Source organism: Doryrhamphus excisus, unplaced genomic scaffold (assembly GCF_030265055.1).
Source record: "Doryrhamphus excisus isolate RoL2022-K1 unplaced genomic scaffold, RoL_Dexc_1.0 HiC_scaffold_25, whole genome shotgun sequence".
NCBI classification, from domain to species: domain Eukaryota; kingdom Metazoa; phylum Chordata; class Actinopteri; order Syngnathiformes; family Syngnathidae; genus Doryrhamphus; species Doryrhamphus excisus.
Genome location: NW_026652243.1, coordinates 137,501 through 145,000, shown reverse-complemented (window position 1 = coordinate 145,000; position 7,500 = coordinate 137,501). Strand labels below are relative to the sequence as shown.

The following is a 7,500-nucleotide window of genomic DNA, read 5'->3' as shown; positions in this document are numbered from 1 at the left end:
GGCCCGCCCCTGCTTAGCTTCCGAGATCGGGCGTTTTCAGGGTAGTATGGCCGTAATCTGCCAGGTCAACTGAAAAGATCCTATTTGAAGGTGACGCAGGCCAAACTAGACTCCAGCAAAACATGTCAAACAGCGCCCTCTGCTGTCAGGCAAGAGCAGAAACCATGAAAAGCTTACGGCACCTGGTATTCCCAGGCGGTCTCCCATCCAAGTACTAACCAGGCCCGCCCCTGCTTAGCTTCCGAGATCGGACGAGATCGGGCGTTTTCAGGGTAGTATGGCCGTAAGCTGCCACATCAACTGAAAAGATCCTATTTGAAGGCGACGCAGGCCAAACGAGACTCCAGCAAAAAGTGTCAAACAGCGCCCTCTGCTGTCAGGCAAGAGCAGAAACCATAAAAAGCTTACGGCACCTGGTATTCCCAGGCGGTCTCCCATCCAAGTACTAACCAGGCCCGCCCCTGCTTAGCTTCCGAGATCGGACGAGATCGGGCGTTTTTAGGGTAGTATGGCCGTAAGCTGCCAGGACAACTGAAAAGATCCTATTTGAAGGCGACGCAGGCCAAACTAGACTCCAGCAAAAAGTGTCAAACAGCGCCCTCTGCTGTCAGGCAAGAGCAGAAACCATAAAAAGCTTACAGCACCTGGTATTCCCAGGCGGTCTCCCATCCAAGTACTAACCAGGCCCGCCCCTGCTTAGCTTCCGAGATCGGACGAGATCGGGCGTTTTCAGGGTAGTATGGCCGCAAGCTGCCAGGTCAACTGAAAAGATCTTATTTGAAGGCGACGCAGGCCAAACTAGATCCAGCAAAAAGTGTCAAACAGCGCCCTCTGCTGTCAGGCTAGAGCAGAAACCACAAAAAGCTTACAGCACCTGGTATTCCCAGGCGGTCTCCCATCCAAGTACTAACCAGGCCCGCCCCTGCTTAGCTTCCGAGATCGGACGAGATCGGGCGTTTTCAGGGTAGTATGGCCGTAAGCTGCCAGGACAACTGAAAAGATCTTATTTGAAGGCGACGCAGGCCAAACTAGATCCAGCAAAAAGTGTCAAACAGCGCCCTCTGCTGTCAGGCTAGAGCAGAAACCATAAAAAGCTTACAGCACCTGGTATTCCCAGGCGGTCTCCCATCCAAGTACTAACCAGGCCCGCCCCTGCTTAGCTTCCGAGATCGGACGAGATCGGGCGTTTTCAGGGTAGTATGGCCGTAAGCTGCCAGGTCAACTGAAAAGATCCTATTTGAAGGTGACGCAGGCCAAACTAGACTACAGCAAAAAGTGTCAAACAGCGCCCTCTGCTGTCAGGCAAGAGCAGAAACCATAAAAAGCTTACAGCACCTGGTATTCACAGGCGGTCTCCCATCCAAGTACTAACCAGGCCCGCCCCTGCTTAGCTTCCGAGATCGGGCGTTTTCAGGATAGTATGGCCGTAACCTGCCAGGACAACTGAAAAGATCCTATTTGAAGAAGACGCAGGCCAAACTAGACTCCAGCAAAAAGTGTCAAACAGCGCCCTCTGCTGTCAGGCAAGAGCAGAAACCATAAAAAGCTTACAGCACCTGGTAATCCCAGGCGGTCTCCCATCCAAGTACTAACCAGGACCGCCCCTGCTTAGCTTCCGAGATCGGACGAGATCGGGCGTTTTCAGGGTAGTATGGCCAAAAGCTGCCAAGGCGACTGAAAAGATCCTATTTGAAGGCGACGCAGGACAAACTAGACTCCAGCAAAACATGTCAAACAGCGCCCTCTGCTGTCAGGCAAGAGCAGAAACCATGAAAAGCTTACAGCACCTGGTATTCCCAGGCGGTCTCCCATCCAAGTACTAACCAGGCCTGCCCCTGCTTAGCTTCCGAGATCGGACGAGATCGGGCGTTTTCAGGGTAGTATGGCCGTAAGCTGCCAGGTCAACTGAAAAGATCCTATTTGAAGGTGACGCAGGCCAAACTAGACTACAGCAAAAAGTGTCAAACAGCGCCCTCTGCTGTCAGGCAAGAGCAGAAACCATAAAAAGCTTACAGCACCTGGTATTCACAGGCGGTCTCCCATCCAAGTACTAACCAGGCCCGGCCCTGCTTAGCTTCCGAGATCGTACGAGATCGGGCGTTTTCAGGGTAGTATGGCCTAAGCTGCCAGGTCAACTGAAAAGATCCTATTTGAAGGTGACACAGGCCAAACTAGACTACAGCAAAAAGTGTCAAACAGCGCCCTCTGCTGTCAGGCAAGAGCAGAAACCATAAAAAGCTTACAGCACCTGGTATTCACAGGCGGTCTCCCATCCAAGTACTAACCAGGCCCGCCCCTGCTTAGCTTCCGAGATCGGGCGTTTTCAGGGTAGTATGGCCGTAAGCTGCCAGGACAACTGAAAAGATCTTATTTGAAGGCGACGCAGGCCAAACTAGATCAAGCAAAAAGTGTCAAACAGCGCCCTCTGCTGTCAGGCTAGAGCAGAAACCATAAAAAGCTTACAGCACCTGGTATTCCCAGGCGGTCTCCCATCCAAGTACTAACCAGGCCCGCCCCTGCTTAGCTTCCGAGATCGGACGAGATCGGGCGTTTTCAGGGTAGTATGGCCGTAAGCTGCCAGGTCAACTGAAAAGATCCTATTTGAAGGTGACGCAGGCCAAACTAGACTCCAGCAAAACATGTCAAACAGCGCCCTCTGCTGTCAGGCAAGAGCAGAAACCATGAAAAGCTTACGGCACCTGGTATTCCCAGGCGGTCTCCCATCCAAGTACTAACCAGGCCCGCCCCTGCTTAGCTTCCGAGATCGGACGAGATCGGGCGTTTTCAGGGTAGTATGGCCGTAAGCTGCCACATCAACTGAAAAGATCCTATTTGAAGGCGACGCAGGCCAAACTAGACTATAGCAAAAAGTGTCAAACAGCGCCCTCTGCTGTCAGGCAAGAGCAGAAACCATAAAAAGCTTACGGCACCTGGTATTCCCAGGCGGTCTCCCATCCAAGTACTAACCAGGCCCGCTCCTGCTTAGCTTCCGAGATCGGACGACATCGGGCGTTTTCAGGGTAGTATGGCCGTAAGCTGCCAGGACAACTGAAAAGATCCTATTTGAAGGCGACGCAGGCCAAACTAGATCCAGCAAAAAGTGTCAAACAGCGCCCTCTGCTGTCAGGCTAGAGCAGAAACCACAAAAAGCTTACAGCACCTGGTATTCCCAGGCGGTCTCCCATCCAAGTACTAACCAGGCCCGCCCCTGCTTAGCTTCCGAGATCGGACGAGATCGGGCGTTTTCAGGGTAGTATGGCCGTAAGCTGCCAGGACAACTGAAAAGATCTTATTTGAAGGCGACGCAGGCCAAACTAGATCCAGCAAAAAGTGTCAAACAGCGCCCTCTGCTGTCAGGCTAGAGCAGAAACCATAAAAAGCTTACAGCACCTGGTATTCCCAGGCGGTCTCCCATCCAAGTACTAACCAGGCCCGCCCCTGCTTAGCTTCCGAGATCGGACGAGATCGGGCGTTTTCAGGGTAGTATGGCCGTAAGCTGCCAGGTCAACTGAAAAGATCCTATTTGAAGGTGACGCAGGCCAAACTAGACTACAGCAAAAAGTGTCAAACAGCGCCCTCTGCTGTCAGGCAAGAGCAGAAACCATAAAAAGCTTACAGCACCTGGTATTCACAGGCGGTCTCCCATCCAAGTACTAACCAGGCCCGCCCCTGCTTAGCTTCCGAGATCGGGCGTTTTCAGGATAGTATGGCCGTAACCTGCCAGGACAACTGAAAAGATCCTATTTGAAGAAGACGCAGGCCAAACTAGACTCCAGCAAAAAGTGTCAAACAGCGCCCTCTGCTGTCAGGCAAGAGCAGAAACCATAAAAAGCTTACAGCACCTGGTAATCCCAGGCGGTCTCCCATCCAAGTACTAACCAGGACCGCCCCTGCTTAGCTTCCGAGATCGGACGAGATCGGGCGTTTTCAGGGTAGTATGGCCAAAAGCTGCCAAGGCGACTGAAAAGATCCTATTTGAAGGCGACGCAGGACAAACTAGACTCCAGCAAAACATGTCAAACAGCGCCCTCTGCTGTCAGGCAAGAGCAGAAACCATGAAAAGCTTACAGCACCTGGTATTCCCAGGCGGTCTCCCATCCAAGTACTAACCAGGCCTGCCCCTGCTTAGCTTCCGAGATCGGACGAGATCGGGCGTTTTCAGGGTAGTATGGCCGTAAGCTGCCAGGTCAACTGAAAAGATCCTATTTGAAGGTGACGCAGGCCAAACTAGACTACAGCAAAAAGTGTCAAACAGCGCCCTCTGCTGTCAGGCAAGAGCAGAAACCATAAAAAGCTTACAGCACCTGGTATTCACAGGCGGTCTCCCATCCAAGTACTAACCAGGCCCGGCCCTGCTTAGCTTCCGAGATCGTACGAGATCGGGCGTTTTCAGGGTAGTATGGCCTAAGCTGCCAGGTCAACTGAAAAGATCCTATTTGAAGGTGACACAGGCCAAACTAGACTACAGCAAAAAGTGTCAAACAGCGCCCTCTGCTGTCAGGCAAGAGCAGAAACCATAAAAAGCTTACAGCACCTGGTATTCACAGGCGGTCTCCCATCCAAGTACTAACCAGGCCCGCCCCTGCTTAGCTTCCGAGATCGGGCGTTTTCAGGGTAGTATGGCCGTAAGCTGCCAGGACAACTGAAAAGATCTTATTTGAAGGCGACGCAGGCCAAACTAGATCAAGCAAAAAGTGTCAAACAGCGCCCTCTGCTGTCAGGCTAGAGCAGAAACCATAAAAAGCTTACAGCACCTGGTATTCCCAGGCGGTCTCCCATCCAAGTACTAACCAGGCCCGCCCCTGCTTAGCTTCCGAGATCGGACGAGATCGGGCGTTTTCAGGGTAGTATAGCCGTAAGCTGCCAGGTCAACTGAAAAGATCCTATTTGAAGGTGACGCAGGCCAAACTAGACTCCAGCAAAACATGTCAAACAGCGCCCTCTGCTGTCAGGCAAGAGCAGAAACCATGAAAAGCTTACAGCACCTGGTATTCCCAGGCGGTCTCCCATCCAAGTACTAACCAGTCCCGCCCCTGCTTAGCTTCCGAGATCGGACGAGATCGGGCGTTTTCAGGGTAGTATGGCCGTAAGCTGCCAGGGCAACTGAAAAGATCCTATTTGAAGAAGACGCAGGCCAAACTAGACTCCAGCAAAAAGTGTCAAACAGCGCCCTCTGCTGTCAGGCAAGAGCAGAAACCATGAAAAGCTTACAGCACCTGGTATTCCCAGGCGGTCTCCCATCCAAGTACTAACCAGGCCCGCCCCTGCTTAGCTTCCGAGATCGGACGAGATCAGGCGTTTTCAGGGTGGTATGGCCGTAAGCTGCCAGGACAACTGAAAAGATCTTATTTGAAGGCGACGCAGGCCAATTTAGATCCAGCAAAAAGTGTCAAACAGCGCCCTCTGCTGTCAGGCTAGAGCAGAAACCATAAAAAGCTTACAGCACCTGGTATTCCCAGGCGGTCTCCCATCCAAGTACTAACCAGGCCCTCCCCTGCTTAGCTTCCGAGATCAGGCGTTTTCAGGGTAGTGTGGCCGTAAGCTGCCAGGGCAACTGTAAAGATCCTATTTGAAGGCGACGCAGGCCAAACTAGACTACAGCAAAAAGTGTCAAACAGCGCCCTCTGCTGTCAGGCAAGAGCAGAAACCATAAAAAGCTTACAGCACCTGGTATTCACAGGCGGTCTCCCATCCAAGTACTAACCAGGCCCGGCCCTGCTTAGCTTCCGAGATCGTACGAGATCGGGCGTTTTCAGGGTAGTATGGCCTAAGCTGCCAGGTCAACTGAAAAGATCCTATTTGAAGGTGACACAGGCCAAACTAGACTACAGCAAAAAGTGTCAAACAGCGCCCTCTGCTGTCAGGCAAGAGCAGAAACCATAAAAAGCTTGCAGCACCTGGTATTCACAGGCGGTCTCCCATCCAAGTACAAACCAGGCCCGCCCCTGCTTAGCTTCCAAGATTGGGCGTTTTCAGGGTAGTATGGCCGAAAGCTGCCAGGACAACTGAAAAGATCTTATTTGAAGGCGACGCAGGCCAAACTAGATCAAGCAAAAAGTGTCAAACAGCGCCCTCTGCTGTCAGGCTAGAGCAGAAACCATAAAAAGCTTACAGCACCTGGTATTCCCAGTCGGTCTCCCATCCAAGTACTAATCAGGCCCGCCCCTGCTTAGCTTCCGAGATCGGACGAGATCGGGCGTTTTCAGGGTAGTATGGCCGTAAGCTGCCAGGTCAACTGAAAAGATCCTATTTGAAGGTGACGCAGGCCAAACTAGACTCCAGCAAAACATGTCAAACAGCGCCCTCTGCTGTCAGGCAAGAGCAGAAACCATGAAAAGCTTACGGCACCTGGTATTCCCAGGCGGTCTCCCATCCAAGTACTAACCAGGCCCGCCCCTGCTTAGCTTCCGAGATCGGACGAGATCGGGCGTTTTCAGGGTAGTATGGCCGTAAGCTGCCACATCAACTGAAAAGATCCTATTTGAAGGCGACGCAGGCCAAACTAGACTATAGCAAAAAGTGTCAAACAGCGCCCTCTGCTGTCAGGCAAGAGCAGAAACCATAAAAAGCTTACGGCACCTGGTATTCCCAGGCGGTCTCCCATCCAAGTACTAACCAGGCCCGCTCCTGCTTAGCTTCCGAGATCGGACGACATCGGGCGTTTTCAGGGTAGTATGGCCGTAAGCTGCCAGGACAACTGAAAAGATCCTATTTGAAGGCGACGCAGGCCAAACTAGATCCAGCAAAAAGTGTCAAACAGCGCCCTCTGCTGTCAGGCTAGAGCAGAAACCACAAAAAGCTTACAGCACCTGGTATTCCCAGGCGGTCTCCCATCCAAGTACTAACCAGGCCCGCCCCTGCTTAGCTTCCGAGATCGGACGAGATCGGGCGTTTTCAGGGTAGTATGGCCGTAAGTTGCCAGGACAACTGAAAAGATCTTATTTGAAGGCGACGCAGGCCAAACTAGATCCAGCAAAAAGTGTCAAACAGCGCCCTCTGCTGTCAGGCTAGAGCAGAAACCATAAAAAGCTTACAGCACCTGGTATTCCCAGGCGGTCTCCCATCCAAGTACTAACCAGGCCCGCCCCTGCTTAGCTTCCGAGATCGGACGAGATCGGGCGTTTTCAGGGTAGTATGGCCGTAAGCTGCCAGGTCAACTGAAAAGATCCTATTTGAAGGTGACGCAGGCCAAACTAGACTACAGCAAAAAGTGTCAAACAGCGCCCTCTGCTGTCAGGCAAGAGCAGAAACCATAAAAAGCTTACAGCACCTGGTATTCACAGGCGGTCTCCCATCCAAGTACTAACCAGGCCCGCCCCTGCTTAGCTTCCGAGATCGGGCGTTTTCAGGATAGTATGGCCGTAACCTGCCAGGACAACTGAAAAGATCCTATTTGAAGAAGACGCAGGCCAAACTAGACTCCAGCAAAAAGTGTCAAACAGCGCCCTCTGCTGTCAGGCAAGAGCAGAAACCATAAAAAGCTTACAGCACCTGGTAATC

General features: G+C 52.2%; 26 non-coding genes and 8 pseudogenes across 26 annotated transcripts in view; all 34 read right to left on the bottom strand.

Annotated features, from left to right (window-relative positions):
- Positions 1–58, bottom strand: part of LOC131112621 (5S ribosomal RNA) — a 109-nt pseudogene extending 51 nt beyond the window's left edge.
- A 112-nt stretch (positions 59–170) lies between these two features.
- Positions 171–289, bottom strand: LOC131117533 (5S ribosomal RNA). The gene has a single exon (XR_009124748.1). It is a non-coding gene; the product is annotated as a 5S ribosomal RNA (ribosomal RNA).
- A 112-nt stretch (positions 290–401) lies between these two features.
- Positions 402–520, bottom strand: LOC131116022 (5S ribosomal RNA). The gene has a single exon (XR_009123287.1). It is a non-coding gene; the product is annotated as a 5S ribosomal RNA (ribosomal RNA).
- Positions 521–632: 112 nt separating this feature from the next.
- On the bottom strand, positions 633–751 carry LOC131115549 (5S ribosomal RNA). Its single transcript, XR_009122828.1, has one exon. It is a non-coding gene; the product is annotated as a 5S ribosomal RNA (ribosomal RNA).
- Positions 752–862: 111 nt separating this feature from the next.
- Positions 863–981, bottom strand: LOC131114357 (5S ribosomal RNA). Its single transcript, XR_009121669.1, has one exon. It is a non-coding gene; the product is annotated as a 5S ribosomal RNA (ribosomal RNA).
- A 111-nt stretch (positions 982–1,092) lies between these two features.
- LOC131114355 (5S ribosomal RNA) lies at positions 1,093–1,211 on the bottom strand. The gene has a single exon (XR_009121667.1). It is a non-coding gene; the product is annotated as a 5S ribosomal RNA (ribosomal RNA).
- A 112-nt stretch (positions 1,212–1,323) lies between these two features.
- LOC131113843 (5S ribosomal RNA) lies at positions 1,324–1,432 on the bottom strand (annotated as a pseudogene).
- A 112-nt stretch (positions 1,433–1,544) lies between these two features.
- LOC131118945 (5S ribosomal RNA) lies at positions 1,545–1,663 on the bottom strand. Its single transcript, XR_009126084.1, has one exon. It is a non-coding gene; the product is annotated as a 5S ribosomal RNA (ribosomal RNA).
- A 112-nt stretch (positions 1,664–1,775) lies between these two features.
- Positions 1,776–1,894, bottom strand: LOC131115109 (5S ribosomal RNA). Its single transcript, XR_009122398.1, has one exon. It is a non-coding gene; the product is annotated as a 5S ribosomal RNA (ribosomal RNA).
- A 112-nt stretch (positions 1,895–2,006) lies between these two features.
- On the bottom strand, positions 2,007–2,124 carry LOC131119053 (5S ribosomal RNA). Its single transcript, XR_009126184.1, has one exon. It is a non-coding gene; the product is annotated as a 5S ribosomal RNA (ribosomal RNA).
- Positions 2,125–2,236: 112 nt separating this feature from the next.
- LOC131112208 (5S ribosomal RNA) lies at positions 2,237–2,345 on the bottom strand (annotated as a pseudogene).
- Positions 2,346–2,456: 111 nt separating this feature from the next.
- On the bottom strand, positions 2,457–2,575 carry LOC131114354 (5S ribosomal RNA). The gene has a single exon (XR_009121666.1). It is a non-coding gene; the product is annotated as a 5S ribosomal RNA (ribosomal RNA).
- Positions 2,576–2,687: 112 nt separating this feature from the next.
- LOC131117521 (5S ribosomal RNA) lies at positions 2,688–2,806 on the bottom strand. Its single transcript, XR_009124735.1, has one exon. It is a non-coding gene; the product is annotated as a 5S ribosomal RNA (ribosomal RNA).
- A 112-nt stretch (positions 2,807–2,918) lies between these two features.
- On the bottom strand, positions 2,919–3,037 carry LOC131118471 (5S ribosomal RNA). The gene has a single exon (XR_009125648.1). It is a non-coding gene; the product is annotated as a 5S ribosomal RNA (ribosomal RNA).
- Positions 3,038–3,148: 111 nt separating this feature from the next.
- LOC131114353 (5S ribosomal RNA) lies at positions 3,149–3,267 on the bottom strand. Its single transcript, XR_009121665.1, has one exon. It is a non-coding gene; the product is annotated as a 5S ribosomal RNA (ribosomal RNA).
- Positions 3,268–3,378: 111 nt separating this feature from the next.
- On the bottom strand, positions 3,379–3,497 carry LOC131114352 (5S ribosomal RNA). The gene has a single exon (XR_009121664.1). It is a non-coding gene; the product is annotated as a 5S ribosomal RNA (ribosomal RNA).
- A 112-nt stretch (positions 3,498–3,609) lies between these two features.
- Positions 3,610–3,718, bottom strand: LOC131113842 (5S ribosomal RNA; annotated as a pseudogene).
- Positions 3,719–3,830: 112 nt separating this feature from the next.
- LOC131118943 (5S ribosomal RNA) lies at positions 3,831–3,949 on the bottom strand. The gene has a single exon (XR_009126083.1). It is a non-coding gene; the product is annotated as a 5S ribosomal RNA (ribosomal RNA).
- A 112-nt stretch (positions 3,950–4,061) lies between these two features.
- Positions 4,062–4,180, bottom strand: LOC131115097 (5S ribosomal RNA). Its single transcript, XR_009122387.1, has one exon. It is a non-coding gene; the product is annotated as a 5S ribosomal RNA (ribosomal RNA).
- A 112-nt stretch (positions 4,181–4,292) lies between these two features.
- LOC131119052 (5S ribosomal RNA) lies at positions 4,293–4,410 on the bottom strand. Its single transcript, XR_009126183.1, has one exon. It is a non-coding gene; the product is annotated as a 5S ribosomal RNA (ribosomal RNA).
- Positions 4,411–4,522: 112 nt separating this feature from the next.
- LOC131112207 (5S ribosomal RNA) lies at positions 4,523–4,631 on the bottom strand (annotated as a pseudogene).
- A 111-nt stretch (positions 4,632–4,742) lies between these two features.
- Positions 4,743–4,861, bottom strand: LOC131115521 (5S ribosomal RNA). The gene has a single exon (XR_009122799.1). It is a non-coding gene; the product is annotated as a 5S ribosomal RNA (ribosomal RNA).
- Positions 4,862–4,973: 112 nt separating this feature from the next.
- Positions 4,974–5,092, bottom strand: LOC131117165 (5S ribosomal RNA). Its single transcript, XR_009124390.1, has one exon. It is a non-coding gene; the product is annotated as a 5S ribosomal RNA (ribosomal RNA).
- Positions 5,093–5,204: 112 nt separating this feature from the next.
- LOC131119120 (5S ribosomal RNA) lies at positions 5,205–5,323 on the bottom strand. Its single transcript, XR_009126249.1, has one exon. It is a non-coding gene; the product is annotated as a 5S ribosomal RNA (ribosomal RNA).
- Positions 5,324–5,434: 111 nt separating this feature from the next.
- On the bottom strand, positions 5,435–5,543 carry LOC131112748 (5S ribosomal RNA; annotated as a pseudogene).
- Positions 5,544–5,655: 112 nt separating this feature from the next.
- On the bottom strand, positions 5,656–5,773 carry LOC131119051 (5S ribosomal RNA). The gene has a single exon (XR_009126182.1). It is a non-coding gene; the product is annotated as a 5S ribosomal RNA (ribosomal RNA).
- Positions 5,774–5,885: 112 nt separating this feature from the next.
- Positions 5,886–5,994, bottom strand: LOC131114009 (5S ribosomal RNA; annotated as a pseudogene).
- Positions 5,995–6,105: 111 nt separating this feature from the next.
- LOC131116144 (5S ribosomal RNA) lies at positions 6,106–6,224 on the bottom strand. The gene has a single exon (XR_009123405.1). It is a non-coding gene; the product is annotated as a 5S ribosomal RNA (ribosomal RNA).
- A 112-nt stretch (positions 6,225–6,336) lies between these two features.
- On the bottom strand, positions 6,337–6,455 carry LOC131117509 (5S ribosomal RNA). Its single transcript, XR_009124724.1, has one exon. It is a non-coding gene; the product is annotated as a 5S ribosomal RNA (ribosomal RNA).
- A 112-nt stretch (positions 6,456–6,567) lies between these two features.
- LOC131118470 (5S ribosomal RNA) lies at positions 6,568–6,686 on the bottom strand. The gene has a single exon (XR_009125647.1). It is a non-coding gene; the product is annotated as a 5S ribosomal RNA (ribosomal RNA).
- Positions 6,687–6,797: 111 nt separating this feature from the next.
- Positions 6,798–6,916, bottom strand: LOC131115887 (5S ribosomal RNA). The gene has a single exon (XR_009123155.1). It is a non-coding gene; the product is annotated as a 5S ribosomal RNA (ribosomal RNA).
- A 111-nt stretch (positions 6,917–7,027) lies between these two features.
- LOC131114351 (5S ribosomal RNA) lies at positions 7,028–7,146 on the bottom strand. The gene has a single exon (XR_009121663.1). It is a non-coding gene; the product is annotated as a 5S ribosomal RNA (ribosomal RNA).
- A 112-nt stretch (positions 7,147–7,258) lies between these two features.
- LOC131113841 (5S ribosomal RNA) lies at positions 7,259–7,367 on the bottom strand (annotated as a pseudogene).
- A 112-nt stretch (positions 7,368–7,479) lies between these two features.
- LOC131118942 (5S ribosomal RNA) overlaps positions 7,480–7,500 on the bottom strand; it is a 119-nt gene continuing 98 nt past the window's right edge. Inside the window, exon 1 of the ribosomal RNA XR_009126082.1 lies at positions 7,480–7,500. This exon is cut by the window's right edge and continues 98 nt beyond it. This is a non-coding gene — a ribosomal RNA (5S ribosomal RNA).